The sequence below is a fragment of the Rattus norvegicus genome, chromosome 9 (assembly GCF_036323735.1).
Source record: "Rattus norvegicus strain BN/NHsdMcwi chromosome 9, GRCr8, whole genome shotgun sequence".
In the NCBI taxonomy this organism is placed as follows: domain Eukaryota; kingdom Metazoa; phylum Chordata; class Mammalia; order Rodentia; family Muridae; genus Rattus; species Rattus norvegicus.
In genome coordinates, this window is record NC_086027.1 from 45,525,756 (window position 1) to 45,530,417 (window position 4,662).

Genomic DNA, 4,662 nt, shown 5'->3' on the forward strand with positions numbered 1-4,662 from the left:
ACGTGGGGAGGACAGGGTACAATGTTCCTTGTCAAGGCAGGGTGTCTCATTTCTACTGCTTGTGTTCTCCAGAAGAGCCGGCCCATGGGTTTCTGGGTGGCTCGCCTGTCTCAACCTGCTATATCAAGTTGATGTATTGGGCTTCCAGTTGCTTACCTGGCTTCTTCTCTATGAGAATTCAGGAGATTGAAGACAGGACATCAGGCTTGAATGGTAAATGCTTTTTTCTTTGTATTTTTTGGGGGGAGGATTATAGGTTTGTTTTGTTTTTGTTGATGTTTTGTTTTGGACATGGTCTCATTGTGTAGCCCTGGCCAGTGGCCTGGAACTTGTTGTATAGACCAGGCTGAACTCAGAGAGACCTGCCTGTCTCTGCCTCCCAAGTGCTTTTATTTGCTGGATGATCTCACTGGCCTCATAGGTGTGTGTGTGTGTGTGTGTGTGTGTGTGTGTGTGTGTGTGTGTGTGTTTGTGTGTGTGTGTGAGTGTGAATGCATGTGAGCGTGTATGAGTGTATGTATGTGAATGTGTGAGTGTGTGCATGTGTGTGATGGTATGATGGTGGTAGTGTGCATGTGCGTATGTGTGTAATCCCAACGGTCAGCCTTGCTGTCATTTCTCAGTCACCATCTACCTTGTATTTTGTTTCATTTGCTTTTTTTTTTCTCTTTTTTCTTTTTTTCGGAGCTGGGGACAGAATCCAGGGCCTTGCGCTCGCTAGGCAAGCGCTCTTCCGCTGAGCTAAATCCCCAACCCCTTCATTTGCTTTTGAAACAGTGTCTCCCTGGCCTTGAGACTGAAAATTCAGTGATGCTGCCTGAGATTAAGTATATTTAAGTATATTTAACCTGCTTTGTTTTTTAATGTGGGATCTTGAGATTGAACTCTGACCTTCATGCTTGTGTGGAAAAAGCTCTTTACAGATTAAGCTATCTCCCCAGCCCCTTAGACGTTATTTTCATAATAAAAGCATCAGAAAGAAAAGCTTTGAGACGGAGATAAGGCTAATTAATCTGGTAAAAATATAAGTATTTCATTTTCTCCCTGTTTTCCCCTTTGCTAAAATCACAATAGGCAGTTTCTAAATATCAGAGGTAACTCAACGGTTTGTGAAATAAATTATGCAGTGGTTGGAGTAATCATAAGGCTGGCCGGTCATTCCTTTCTTCATACCTTAGATGCATTCTGCCAGAGATGTTTCATTAAAGTGATAATAATGGACTTGAATCCAGCATCTCAACCTACAGACAACTACTGCACAAACATCATGACCAAGAAGCAAGTTGGGGAGGAAAGGGTTTATTCAGCTTACACTTCCACATTGCTGTTCATCACCTAAGGAAGTCAGGACTGGAACTCAAGCAGGTCAGGAAGCAGGAGCTGATGCAGAGGCCATGTTACTTACTGGCTTGCTTCTCCTGCCTTGCTCAGCTTGCTTTCTTATAGAACCCAGGACCACCAGCCCAGGGATGGCACAACCCACAATGGGGGCTCTCCAACCCTTGATCACTAATTGAGAAAATGCCTTATAGAGGCATTTCCTCAAGGGAGGCTCCTTTCTCTGTGATAACTCCAGCTTGTGTCAAGTTGACACCCAAAACCAGCCAGTACAGAGCCAATTCTGCTAATCAGTACAGGTCTGAGACTCTCACAAAGACAGAAGGTGCAGGCCTTGGGCAGCCTTTGCTATACTGCTACTAAGCGCCTGTCTCTGAAACTTTGTCTGTGGGAAATGATGCATCAAGTTTGGTCCTAGCTCAGCAGACAGCAATGACAGCTATGCATCTTCTGGGCAGACCACAGAGTGGGACAACTTCTTAGTGGCTATCTCAAGGTACTCCAAGCCAGTGCTTGCCTGGACAGTATGTAGTGTAGAAGGAGACCTAAAGATGTTCTTGGGGTAATGGGATGTAGCTCAGTTGGTAGAATGCTTGCCCAAGATTCAGAAAGCCCCGTGTTTGATCCCCAACAGAAGGTACATGCCCATCATACCCGTCTAGCTCTCGAGAGCTAGAAACATGAGGAACAGAAGTTCATGGTCACCTCAGCCATGTAGCAAATTCAACATCAATCTGGACTCTGCCTCAAAATCCAATTAATTAATCAAATAATTCTTTGAGTATGCCAAGTTCTAGAGCTGCTGCCAGCCAGTGACTGACAGGTTTCACTACAGTGAGCCTCTGTTAGAAGACACCCGTTGTGTCCAGCAGACCAGCGCTGCCTCCTCATAGCTCTTGGCTCTCTTGGACCCAATTTATTATCCCTCACTTAACTCAACTGTAAAATGGCCAGAGTTTATATTGACATGGTTCTGAGTCAAGGACAGAGTAAGGTAATGATAAAGACAGTAATGTGATTGATAATGATGTCGATGGTGATGATGCTGATGGTGATGGCAGCAGCGGTGGTGGTGGTGGTTTTTACTTCACCAAGTCTGAGATGCTGAGTCCTGCAGGGCTCTAGAAATTGACCTAAACAAGGGATTGAAGAAATGCCACACGCACAGGCACACGGACAGAAAAGCTGGGCCCAGGTGTCTTCTGATGGAGAATCCAAGACACCATGGAAGCTCAGTGTTCTTATTACCCACAGTCGAACAGGCAGCCAAGATGCTTGCCTACAGGCAAACAAGAATTGGTCTCATTATATCCCTCTGAACAAGGGGGCAGCTTTGCTCTCTGCAGGGGAGCAGTTTTCAGGCCACGAATACCTGGAGAGATAAAGCCAGCAGCGGTCACTTTCTTCACATACTGTCAACACTTGAACTCAGCTCCCGAAGGTTCTTTTTGCCACTTGCAGGCGGCATAGGGCTCCTTGACATGGCAGTGTCCGTGTCAAACAGTACACACTCACTTGGGACTTACCCCTCCCCTACACACAAATATAAAGAAGAGCAGGATAAAAAGTCAGAGTCATTCGAGGCAGCCCCTTTGCTCATACCCCATCTCCTTTTCCTGGTTGTCACTTCAGTGTTCAACACATTTCTCCTACCTTATAATTCCCCCGGCAGCTTGATGCAAGTCCTCCTCCCCGCCTCCACCGCACTCTGAGTCACTTCTTCTTTCCCTAAGGCAACTTTGTATCTGACCTCCGTGCCGCCCCAGAAAGATGAGCTGCACGCTGCTGGGGAGTCGCGCTGGTGTGTGAATAACCAGAACTGCTCACATCCGCAACATCTGGCCCCTCAGCACTCGGACGAGCTAATGAAATATTCAGAGGCTGGCCTCTACAAATTGGGATGCAGAGGTCCCACCCTCCCTTGGCTTTCAATTTCCTTTCTTCGGAGTTTAGTTCTCCAATATCAATTTCTGTTTGTGATAAATATTTAAGCACTCCACCTGCCAGGCTTGCAACACAGGGGCGCTCCAAGCCGCAAAGCCCCAGAGCCTCTGGCCACTTGGCCAGCCGACCTGGACCACACGCAGGGAAGATTGCCAGGAGAGCTCTACCCTGTATCCCCACAGTGACTGGAAAAGATCTCTACCTCAGGCTTGTCCTCTGTGTCCAATCAAAGGCTGGATCACACCCTCTTCTATCCCTCCACCCCGTCCCCCTGCCCAGCCAAAGACTGATCTAGGGCCCAGCAGGACATCAATATGTGGTTATCAAAGCAGCTAGACCAAGACCAACAGAGAAGCCTGTTGCAAAACTGGAGGTAACCTGGGAGCTGAGCCCACTCTGTTCATTCTCCCACGGATGCTCAGGGTTCCCTGGCTTTACCCAACCAACCCTTCTTCCTCTCACTTTTTCACCTTCCCTCCTCCTCCTCCTTCCTCTTCCTCCCCCTCCCTCTCCTCTTCCTCCTCCCCTTCCCCCTCCTCCTCCTCCTCCTCCACCTCCTCCTCTTCCTCTGTGTGAGACAAGGTCTCATGTTTCCCACTAAAGCCTCAAACTCACTATGTAGTCAAGGATGACCTTGAATCTCTGATCCTCTTGTCTCTAGTGGGAGAAGGGAGCCTGCTTCTAATGTACTTGTTGATGTGAGCATCAAGGACTGACTGCCCCAGGTTTCTGAAAAAAAGGCTATGGTCTTCATTGAGAGGAGTTTCCCACAATCCACTGCTAAAATCGAAGAGAACCTACTATCTTCTCTCTGGGACTTTGCGCATGCTAGGCAAACACTCTACCAACTGAGAGCTACACCCTCAGCTTCCCTCCATTCTTCACGACCCATGTCTGGGATGCTTTGATTTCAGAACATCGCTTCTAGGCTTTAAGAGGCTCTAGGAGCTGAGTTTGTGATGTGGGGATGAGGGGGTAACAACCGTAGAACATTTTCTATGTGATACAGCGTTTATCAATATCCCTGTATCTTCCAGGTGCTGGCCAATCTTAAGGCCAACCAGCGGTTGTGTTTGACATGTAGACAGCCCTTCAAGGAGTAGAGCCCAGAGCCTGCTTGCCAGTCTGCTGTGCTCACATTCTCCCAGAAGAATCTGACTCACCAGCTGTTTCCCTTGCCTCTCCTTGACCTAAAAATCAATGACACCAGAATTGTATTGATTAGGGCACTTTGGGGCTCTGTTTCTCCTCTCAGCCTTCCAAAACAGGAAGCAATCAGCCAGATGAGTTCCAGAGGACCTCATGGGTTGGCTCTTTCAGGGTTAGCTGTTCTTACCTCTGCCAGTCCCACAGCACCCATCTTAAATGAGATGATGCCTG

At 47.7% G+C, this 4,662-nt stretch overlaps 1 long non-coding RNA gene across 2 annotated transcripts; it reads right to left on the bottom strand.

The window, feature by feature from the left end:
- Positions 1-1,283: 1,283 nt before the first annotated feature.
- LOC120094844 (uncharacterized) lies at positions 1,284-3,808 on the bottom strand. 2 transcript variants are annotated; one of them, XR_005489539.2, is made up of 3 exons: positions 2,992-3,808; positions 2,711-2,871; positions 1,284-2,617 (listed from the first exon to the last, which is right to left on the bottom strand). It is a non-coding gene; the product is annotated as an uncharacterized LOC120094844 (long non-coding RNA). The 2 variants fall into 2 exon arrangements; XR_010054749.1 differs by having other exon boundaries at positions 1,284-2,871.
- Between the last annotated feature and the right edge of the window lie 854 nt (positions 3,809-4,662).